Raw genomic sequence first — 12,033 nt, 5'->3', positions numbered from 1 at the left:
CTTCACTACGGCTGCATTCCCACTGCGGTTGGAGTGTGCGGCTGCCGGATCTGGCATTATAGTTATTATTATAGTTCTCTACATATTATTATAGTTCTTTATATATTATTATATTATATTTAATAACGGCTGGGGGAGGGGAAACCGTGCGCTCCCACACCCCAGCGGGACCAGTGCCGAACTCCATTGACTTTAAGGAGCCGATCGGAATCAAACAGTGACTCCGGTTGGCTCATTTTTGACCCGTATCTGATTTTGTGACCGGACCTTAAACCGCAGTAAACTACTTTGGTTCCTTCAGCTGCTGTATGCTCCACAGGAAGTTCTTTTTGTCTGACCACTGTGTTCTCTGCTGACACCTCTGTCCATGTCAGGAACTGTCCAGAGTAGGAGCAAATCCCCATAACAAACCTCTCCTGCTCTGGACAGTTCCTGACAATGGACAGAGGTGTCAGCAGAGAGCACTGTGATCAGACAGAAAAGAAATGTAGTATACAGCATCTGATCAGTACTGGAAGAATTAAGATTTTTAAATAGACGTAATTAACAAATCTGTTTAACTTTCTGGCACCAGTTAATAAATAAATAAATGTTTTCCACCGGAGTACCCCTTTAACCCCTTAACCCCTTGGGGACGGAGCCCATTATGACCCTAAGGACGGGAGCATTTTTTGCAAATCTGACCACTGTCACTTTAAGCATTAATAACTCTGGAATGCTTTTACTTATAAATTTGATTCCGAGATTGTTTTTTCATGACATATTCTACTTTACGTTAGTGGTAAATTTTCGGCGATACTTGCATCCTTTCTAGGTGAAAAATTAGAAAATTTCATGAAAAATTTGAAAATTTTGCATTTTTCTAACTTTGAAGCTCTCTGCTTATAGGGAATATGGATATTCCAAATAAATTATGTATTGATTCACATATACAATTTGTCTACTTTATGTTTGCATCAGAAAATTGACGAGTTTTTACTTTTGGAAGACATCAGAGGGCTTCAAAGCTCAGCAGCAATTTTCCAATTTTTCGCAAAATTTTCAAAATCGGAATTTTTCAGGGACCAGTTCAGGTTTGAAGTGGATTTGAAGGGTCTTCTGGTTAGAAATACCCGATAAATGACCCCATTATAAAAACTGCACCCCTCAAAGTATTCAAAATGACATTCAGTAAGTGTGTTAACCCTTTAGGTGTTTCACAGGAATAGCAGCAAAGTGAAGGAGAAAATTCAAAATCTTCATTTTTTACACTGGCATGTTCTTGTAGACCCAGTTTTTGAATTTTTACAAAGGGTAAAAGGAAAAAAATCCTCTCAAAATTTGTAACCCAATTTCTCTCGAGTAAGAAAATACCTCATATGTGTATGTCAAGTGTTCGGCGGGTGCACTAGAGGGCTCAGAAGCGAAGGAGCAACAATGGGATTTAGGAGAGTGAGTTTTTCTGAAATGGTTTTTGGGGGGCATGTCCCATTTCGGAAGCCCCTATGGTGCCAGGACAGCAAAAAACCCCACATCGCACACTATTATGGAAACGACACCCCTCAAGGAACGTAACAAGGGGTACGGTGAGCCTTAACACCCCACAGGTGTTTGACAACTTTTTGTTAAAGTCGGATGTGTAAATGAAAAAAAAATATTTTTCCACTAAAATGCTGGTTTTTCCCCAAATTTTACTTTTTTACAAAGGGTAATAGGAGAAAATGCCCCCCAAAATTTGTAACCCCATTTCTTCTGAGTATGGAAATACCCCATATGTGGACGTCAAGTGCACTGCGAGCGAACTACAATGCTCAGAAGAGAAGGAGCGCCATTGAGCTTTTAGAGAGATAATTTGTTTGGAATGGAAGTCGGGGGCCATGTGCATTTACAAAGCCCCCCGTGGTGCCAGAACAGTGGACCCCCCCACATGTGACCCCATTTTGGAAACTACACCCCTCACGAAATGTAATAAGGGGTGCAGTGAGCATTTACACCCCACTGGCGTTTGGCAGATCTTTGGAACAGTGGGCTGTGCAAACAAAAAAATAAAATTTTTCATTTTCACAGACCACTGTTCCAAAAATCTGTCAGACACCTGTGGGGCGTAAATGCTCACTGTACCCCTTATTACATTCCGTGAGGGGTGTACTTTCCAAAATGGGGTCACATGTGGGTATTTATTATTTTGCATTTATGTCAGAACCGCTGTAAAATCAGCCACCCCTGTGCAAATAACCAATTTCGGCCTCAAATGTACATAGTGCGCTCTCACTCCTGAGCCTTGTTGTGCGCCCGCAGAGCATTTTACGCCCACATATGGGGTATTTCCGTACTCAGGAGAAATTGCGTTACAAATTTTGGGGGTCTTTTTTTCCTTTTACCTCTTGTGAAAATAAAAAGTAAAGGGCAACACCAGCATGTTAGTGTAAACATTTTTTTTTTTACACTAACAGGCTGGTGTAGACCCCAACTTTTCCTTTTCATAAGGGGTAAAAGGAGAACAAGCCCCCCAAAATTTGTAGTGCAATTTCTCCCGAGTACGGAAATACCCCATATGTGGCCCTAAACTGTTTCCTTGAAATACGACAGGGCTCCAAAGTGAGAGAGCGTCATGCGCATTTGAGGACTAAATTAGGGATTGCACAGGGGTGGACATAGGGGTATTCTACGCCAGTGATTCCCAAACAGGGTGACTCCAGCTGTTGCTAAACTCCCAGCATGCCTGGACAATCAGTGGCTGTCCTGAAATGCTGGGAGTTGTTGTTTTGCAACAGCTGGAGGCTCCGTTTTGGAAACACTTCTGTACAATACATTTTTTATTTTTATTGGCGGGGACAGTGTAAGGGGGTGTATATGTAGTGTTTTACTCTTTATTAGGTGTTAGTGTAGTGTAGTGTTTTTACGGTACATTCACACTGGCGGGTTACGGTAAGTTTCCCGCTAGGAATTTGCGCTGCGGCGAAAAATTTGCCGCAGCTCATACTTGAAGCAGGAAACTTGCTGTAAACCCGCCCGTGTGAATGTACCCTGTACGTTCACATGGAGGGGGGGGGGGGGGACCTCCAGCTGTTTCAAAACTACAACTCCCAGCATGCACGGTCTGTCAGTACATGCTGGGAGTTGTAGTTTTGCAACAACTGGAGGCACACTGGTTGGAAAACCTTCAGTTAGTTTCAGTTACCTAACTCAGTATTTTCCAACCAGTGAGCCTCCAGCTGTTGCAAAACTACAACTCCCAGCATGCACGGTCTGTCAGTACATGCTGGGAGTTGTAGTTTTGAAACAGCTGGAGACACACTGGTTGGAAAATACTGAGTTGGGTTCTGTTACCTAACTCAGTATTTTCCAACCAGTGTGCCTCCAGCTGTTGCAAAACTACAATTCCCAGCATGTCTGATCACAGAAGGGCATGCTGGGAGATGTAGTTATGCAACAGCTGGAGGTACGCAACTACAACTCCCAGCATGCCAAGACAGCTGTTTGCTGTGTGGGCATGCTGGAATTTGTAGTTTTGCAACATCTGGAGTGCTACAATTTAGAGACCACTGAACAGTGATCTCCAAACTGTGGACCTCCAGATGTTGCAAAACTACAACTCCCAGCATGCCCAGACAGCAAACAGCTGTGTGGGCATGCTGGGAGTTGTAGTTTTGCAAGATCTAGAGGGCAGTATAGAGATCACTGTGCAGTGGTCTCTAAACTGCAGACCTCCAGCTGTTGCAAAACTACAAATTCCAGCATGCCCACACAGCAAACAGCTGTCTGGGCATGCTGGGAGTTGTAGTTTTGCAACATCTGGAGAGCTACAGTCTAGAGACCACTATAGTGGTCTCAGACTGTAGCCCTCTAGATGTTGCTATGCAACTACTCACCGGCTTCAGTCGTATCCTGGAGCCGTCCTCTTCTGCCGCACGCCGCCGCAGATCTCCTTCGCCGCCGCCGATCCCCGACGCTCCGCTGTCTCTGGAGGGGTAAGTGGACTCCGGCGCCAGGTCCTCTTCGTTTTCCCCGTTCTGCCCCGCCTATTGTGGGAGGGCAGGACGGGGAAAACGAAAGTAAACCCCTCCGCCCCTGATCTGCTATTGGTGGTCGCATCTAGACCACCAATAGCAGAGATAGGAGGGGTTGCAACTCTGCCACCTCACTCCTATCGCTTTAGGGGGATCGTGGGTGTCTTAGACACCCGCGATCCCCCTTCTATTCCGGGTCACCGGGTCACCATAGACCCGTAATGACCCGGAATCGGCGCAAATCGCAAGTGTGAATTCACTTGCGATTTGCGCCGATCGCCGACATGGGGGGGTCTAATGACCCCCCTGGGCATTTGCACGGGGTGCCTGCTGATAGATATCAGCAGTCACCCCGGCCCGGTCCCCGCCCGGCGCGCGGCGGGGGCCGAAATTCCCACGGGCGTATGGATACGCCCTTCGTCCTTAAGTACCAGGACGCAAGGGCGTATGCATACGCCCTTCGTCCCCAACAGGTTAAGGACCACGGGCGTATGGGTATGCCCTTGCTCACTGGTACTTAAGGACCAAGGGCATGCCTGTACGCCCGTGGGAATTTCGGTCCCCGGCGCGTGCCTGGCACCAGACGGGGATGACTGCTGAAATCATTCAGCAGGCATCCCGTGCCAATGCCCAGGGGGGTTCTGAGACCCCTCCATGTCGGCGTTTGTCACAAATCGCCAGTGAATTCACACTGGGGATTTGCGGCAATTCCGGGTCATACGGGTCTCCGGTGACTCGGAAAATAAGGGGTATCGGGGGTGTCCAAGACACTGCCTCTCCCCTGAAGGGATAGGAGTTAGGTGGCAGGGGTGCCAACCCTCCTATCCCTGCTATTGGTCAGTCAGTAGCGACTGACCAATAGCAGGTCAGAGGGGGGGGGGGTTAAAGTTTGGTTCCCCCGCTCTGCCCACCCACTGTTGTCCGGGCAGAGCAGGGAAACCGTCGGTGATCGGCGGCAGTGGGCGGCGATGACATGCGGCTGGCTCCCTTGTGCAGACTACAGAAGCCGGTGAGTTGCCTAGCAACATCTGGAGGGCTACAGTTTAAGACCACTATACAGTGGTCTCTAAACTGTAGCCCCCCATATGTTGCATAACTACAACTCCCAGCATGCCCAGACAGCTGTTTGCTGTTTGGGCATGCTGGGATTTTCAGTTTTGCGACAGCTGGAGGGCTACAGTTTGTACAGTGGTCTCTAAACTGTGGCCCTTCAGATCTTGCAAAACTGCAACTCCCAGCATGCCCAAACACCTGTCTCGGCATGCTGGGAGTTGTAGTTGCATACCTCCAGCTGTTGCATAACTACATCTCCCGGCATGCCCTTCGGCGATCAGTACATGCTGGGAGTTGTAGTTTTGCAACAGCTGGAGGCACACTGAAGGTTTTCCAACCAGTGTGCCTAAAGCTGTTGCAAAAGTAAAACTCCCAGCATACACGGTCTGTCAGTGCATGCTGGGAGTTGTAGTTTTGCAACAGCTGGAGGTGGTGCAACGGGTGGGTTTACAGTGAGTTTCCTGCTTCAAGTTTGAGCTGCGGCAAACTCCTAGCGGAAAACTCACCATAAACCCCCGCCAGTGCAAATGTACCCTAAAAACACTACACTAACACATAATAAAGGGTAAAACACTACATATACACCCCTTACACTGTCCCTCCCAATAAAAATGAAAACATATAGTACAGCAGTGTTTCCAAAATAGAGCCTCTCAGCATTTACGGACAGCCACTGACTGTCCAGGCATGCTGGGAGTTTAGCAAAAGCTGGAGGCACCCTGTTTGGGAATCACTGGCGTAGAATACCCCTATGTCCACCCTATGCAATCCCTAATTTAGTCCTCAAATGCACATGGCGCTCTCTCACTTCGGAGCCTTGTCGTATTTCAAGGAAACAGTTTAGGGACACATATGGGGTATTTCTGTACTCGGGAGCAATTGCACTACAAATTGGGGGGGGGGGGGGCTTTTTCTCCTTTTACTCCTTATGAAAAGGAAAAGTTGGGGTCTACACCAGCCTGCTAGTGTAAAAAAATAAAAAATTTTACACTAACATTCTGGTGTTGCCCCATACTTTTTACTTCACAAGAGGTAAAAGGAGAAAAAGACCCCCAAAATTTGTAACGCAATTTCTCCTGAGTACGGAAATACCCCATATGTGGGCGAAAAATGCTCTGCGGGCGCACAACAAGGCTCAGGAGTGAGAGCGCACTATGTACAGTTGAGGCCTAAGTTGGTGATTTGCACAGGGGTGGCTGATTTTACAGCGGTTCTGACATAAACGCAAAACAATAAATACCCACGTGTGACCACATTTTGGAAACTACATCCCTCACAGAATGTAAGGGGTATAGTGAGCCTTAACATCCCACAGGTGTTTGACAAATTTTCGTTAAAGTTGGATGGGAAAATGGAAAAAAAAATCTTTTCACAAAAATTCTGGTTACCCTAAATTTTTCATTTTCGCAAGTGAAAACAGGAAAAAAGCCCCCCAAAATTTGTAACACCATTTCTTCTGAGTAAGAACATACCCCATATGTGGATGTAAAGTGCTCTGTGGGCGCACTGCAATGCTCAGAAGAGAAGGAGCGCCATTGGCCATTTGGAGAGAAAATTTGTCCGGTATTGAAGGCCACATGTGTTTACAAAGCCCCCATAGTGCCAGAACAATGGACCCCACCACCACCACCACATGTGACCCTATTTTGGAAACTACACCCCTCACGGAATGTAATAAGGGGTGCAGTGAGCATTTACGCCCCACAGGTGTCTGACAGATTTTTGGAACAGTGGTCCGTGAAAATGAAAAATTTTATTTTTCATTTGCACAGCCCACTGTTCCAAAGATCTGTCAAACGCCAGTTGGGTGTAAATGCTCATTGCACCCCTTATTGAATTCTGTGAGGGGTGTAGTTTCCAAAATGGGGTCACATGTGGGTCCACTGTTCTGGCACCACGAGGGGCTTTGTAAACGCTCATGGCGCCTGACTTCCATTCCAAACAAATTCTGTCTACAAAAGCTCAATGGCGCTCCTTCTCTTCTGACCATTATAGTTCGCCAGCAGAGCACTTAATGTCCACACATGAGGTATTTCCATATTCAGAAGAAATGGGGTTGCAAATTTTGGGGGGCATTTTCTCCTATTACCCCTTTGGGGAAAAACCATTATTTAACCATCATTTTAGTGAAAACATTTTTTTTTTCCCATTTACACATCCGACTTTAACAAAAAGTCGTCAAACACCCGTGTGGTGATAATGCTCACTGTACCTCTTCTTATGTTCCTTGAGGGGTGTAGTTTCCAAAATAGTAGGCCATGTGTTTTTTTAGTTTTTTTTTTTTTTGCTGTTCTGGCACCATAGGGGCTTCCTAAATGCAACATGCCCCCCAAAAACCATTTCAGCAAAATTTGCTTACCAAAAGCCAAATGTGACATTGTAGTTCAACGCAGTGCACTTGACGTCCGCACATGGGGTATTTCCATACTGAGAAGAGATGGGGTTACAAATTTGGGGGGCATTTTCTCCCATTACCCTTTGTAAACATTGTAAATTTGGGGAAAAAAACTGCACTTTAGTAAAAGAGAAAAAAAATGTCATTTACACATCCGACTTTAACGAAAATTTGTCAAACACCTGAAGGGTGTTTAGCCTCACTGGACCCCTTGTTACGTGCCTTGAGGGGTGTAGTCTCCAAAATAGTATGCCATGTGTTTTTTTTTTTTTTGCTGTTCTGGCACAATAGGGGCTTCCTAAATGCGACATGCCCCCCAAAAACCATTTCAGCAACATTCACTCTCCAAAATCCCATTGTCGCTCCTTCCCTTCTGAGCCCTCTACTGTACTTGCCGAACACTTTACATACACATATGAGGTATTTCCTTACTTTAGAAAAATTGGGTTAGAAATTTTGGGGGGCTTTTTTTCCTGTTACCCCTTGTAAAAAATAAAAAACTTTCTGAATGTCATTTTGAATACTTTGAGGGGTGCAGTTTTTATAATGGGGTCTTCTAATATGAAGGCCCTTCAAATCCACCTCAAAACTGAACTGGTCCCTGAAAAATTCCGATTTTTAAAGTTTCGTGAAAAATTTGAAAATTTCTGCCGAACTTTGAAGCCCTCTGATGTCTTCCAAAAGTGAACACATGTCAACTTTATGATGCAAACATAAAGTAGACATATTTTATATGTGAATCAATATATAATTTATTTGGTATGTCTATTTTCCTTACAAGCAGAGAGCTTCAAAGTTAGAAAAATGAAAACATTTTCATAAAATTTTGGAATTTTTCACCAAGAAATGATGCAAATATCGATGAAAATTTACCACTGACATAAAGTAGAATATGTCACGAAAAAAACAATCTCGGAATCAGACTGAAAAGTAAAAGCATCCCAGAGTTATGAATGCTTAAAGTGACAGTGATCAGATCTGCAAAAAATGTTCTGGTCCTTAACCCGATAACGACCATGGACGTCTATACTCGCCCAATGGCCGTTACTGGGGTATGACGCGGGCTCCCGACTCGAGCCCACGTCATACCGGCCGGCCCCCAGCTGATTCCTGTAGCTGGGGGCAGGCGCTAATAGCCGACATGCGGCGATCTCGGCAAAGTTGACAGCGGCATCTAAAGGTGCCTGTATTCAGTCCCTGGTGGTCCAGTGGGGTGTATCGCCCCCCCCCCCCGCCGCAGCGCTATTGCGGGGGAGCCATCCACTACTTAGGTAGCCTGAGGGCTTACCTCTCCTGCTGCGGAGGCTCCGGCTCTCTGAATGATAAAGCCTGGCAGGGCCAGGCTTTATTATTCGAGCGCAGAGCACACAGATCATTGTGGTTTTATGAAACCACAATGATCTGTATGAGGAATCTAATGATTCCTCCTAAAAGTCCCCTAAGGGGTCTAAAAGTATAAAAAAAAAAAAAAAAAAAGTTTAAAAACACACACATTAACGCCTTCCATATTAAAAGTTTAAATCACCCCCCTTTTCCCAAATTCCATATTAAAAATATGTAACCATAATAAAAATAAACATATGTGGTAAGCGATCAAGAAGTCCGATCAAAATAAAAGTTATGATTTGTAGTTATGATTTTTTCCAGAAGAACGACGAAATCAAACCTATATAAGTAGGGTATCATTTTAATCGTATGGACCTACAGAATAAAGATAAAGTGTCATTTTTACCGAAAAATTTACAGCATAGAAACAGAAGCCACCAAAATTTACAAAATTGTGTTTTTTCTTCAATTTTGTAGCACAATGATTTTTATTCCGTTTCGTCATAAATTTTTGTGTAAAATGACTGATGTCATTACAAAGTAGAATTGGTGGCACAAAAAATAAGCCCTCATATGGATTTTTAGGTGCAAAATTGAAAGGGTTATGATTTTTAAAAGGTAAGGAGGAAAAAACGAAAGTGTAAAAGCAGAAAAATGCTTGGTCCTTAAGGGGTTAAGCTGAAAATGGGCTTGGTCCTTAAAGGGTTAAAGTCTGGATCATTTACAGTGCCTTTCAACTGTGAACACTTCTTATTCCTGTTTTATTGAAAGTAAGACTCACTGCTCAAGGGGTACTTAATTGGTGGACCACGGTTAAAAGCTGAACTGTGGCTGCCGAGTGTCCCAGCTCGCAAGAAGCACCTCCGCCTGCAGCGGCCTGCCTCTCCCAGCCAGTTTCAGGAATCGGCATAACAAGCAATCCTATCTACTTGCATTCAATTGTGACAGGTTATTTAGGGTCCGGTTTCCCAACCTGTAGCTCTCTGGTTCTTTCAAATCTATCAGTGCATGCTTTTCGGACCATGCATGATATGAGTTGTCATTCAGGGTGGGAGGGGCTAGAACAGTCATAGCTGATCCAAGGAAAGAAAAGGGGGAAGATAACATTAAAGGGGTGGAAAACTATTTTTAAATCAACTGATGCCAGAAAGTTAAACAGATTTGTAAATTACTTCTATTAAAAAATCTCAATCCTTCCAGTACTGTACTGTACTGTACAGCTGTATGCTCCACAGGAAGTTCTTTTCTTTTTGAATTTCTTTTCTGTTTGTTCACAGTGCTCTCTACTGACACCTTTGTCTGTGTCAGGAACTGTCCAGAGCAGCATAGGTTTGCTATGGGGATCTTCTCCTGCTCTGAACAGTTCCTGACATGGACAGAGGTGTCAGCAGAGAGCACTGTGGTCAGACAGAAAAGAACTCCAAAAAGAAAATAATTTCCTCTGTAGTATACAGCTGCATTATAAGTACTGAAAGGCAGGGGCGTACCTAGAGCATTTGGCACCCGGGGCGGACCCTTTGTTTGGCACCCCCCCCCCCACACACACACCCACATGCACCCCCCCCTTAATTACACCCCCTCCCTCCCCTCCCCCCAGGAGCGGACTGACAACACTCCGGGACCCGGACCAAAAAAATGCAAGGGCCCCTGCAGCTCGTCAATCTTCTGCCACGCTCCTATTCCACCCAAATCCCACACAAAATAAACTAAAATGTATATATGTAAAAAACACTTTAACGTAGGTAAATTTCTATGACCAATAATAATGGTATACAAGGAGTAAATATATACCACCACACAATAACTGGATAATACCACCATACTGTACTGAATAAAACCCCTATATACAGACCAGTATACTATAAAGGATCTGTATACAATATAAGTGATTATATACAGGACCATATGGCAGTAGATATCAGCTGTACACAGGATCTGTATACCATATAAGTGATTACAGTTACATTTTGGGACTCACAACTACGTCTTTTCTGATCAGTGGTGTCCTCTTTCCTTTTCTTCTCCATCCGGATAAGACCGCCATGTGGATCTCTTAACATCTGCAGGAAAAACATGTCAGACTCTGCATATTTTCAGTGCCCTCCCCTCCTCTACAATCTTTCCATCTATAGGCCCACAAACTGTAATAATGCCCTCCTTGGTGTCCTGCACAGTAAAAGGTCAGGTAGGTAGGTAGCCAGGTAACCCCCTCTTTCCCATAGGTATATGCAGAATTACACCCCCCCCTCTTTCCCATAGGTATATGCAGAGCTAAACCCCCCACCCCCTCTTCCCCATAGGTATATCTAGGGCTGGGCGGTATACCGGTTCATACCGAATACCACATTTTTTGGGTTGCACAATATGGATTTTCCCCCATAAGGCAATACCGGTTGGGCCCCTCCCCCTCGGGAATGTATTATCAGCCTAGCACAGCGCTGTCCCCACATCGGGGAACTAATCCTATGTTACCCGCCAGCACTGTTCTGCTCCCCCCAATTAATGATCAGCCCAGCGGGGTACTACTCACATATGTCAAGCACTGCCCTCCTCCTCTTTGTTGGGGGCCGCCAGGCGCCGGAACTCTATACTGTACGCCAGTGGTCTCCAACCTGCAGATCTCCAGATGTTGCAAAACTACAACTCCCAGCATTCCCGGACAGCCGGAGATGGAACTCTCTGTACGCCAGTGGTCTCCAACCTGCGGACCTCCAGTTGTTGCAAAACTACAACTCCCAGCATGCCTGGACAGCCAACGGCTGTCCGGGCATGCTGGGAGTTGTAGTTTTGCAACAGCTGGAGGTCCGCAGGTTTGAGACCACTGCTGTACGCTGTATACCTATGCCTGGGCTGCAAAAGATACAGAAAATAAACTTAACTCACCCACGTCGGCCGCACGCTGGGGACGGGAACGCCGGACAGCCGTCAGCCTATCACCGGCCAGAGCGATGCCCCGCCCTGGCCACTGATAGGCTGAGCCCACTGTCATGTAAGAAGCCGGCTTCTTACATGACAGTGGGCTCAGGCTATCACTGGCCAGGGCGGGGCATCGCTCTGGCCGGTGATAGGCTGACGGCTGTCTGGCGTTCCCGTCCCCAGTGTGCGGCCGACGTGGGTAAGTTTATTTTCTATATCTTTTGCAGCCCGGGCATAGGTATACAGCGTACAGCAGTGGTCTCCAACCTGCGGTCCTCCAGCTGTTGCAAAACTACAACTCCCAGCATGCCCGGACAGCCATGCTGGGAGTTGTAGTTTTGCAACAACTGGAGG

Source organism: Hyla sarda, chromosome 1, assembly GCF_029499605.1.
Source record: "Hyla sarda isolate aHylSar1 chromosome 1, aHylSar1.hap1, whole genome shotgun sequence".
NCBI classification, from domain to species: Eukaryota; Metazoa; Chordata; class Amphibia; order Anura; family Hylidae; genus Hyla; species Hyla sarda.
Note: the sequence above shows the minus strand (reverse complement) of the source record.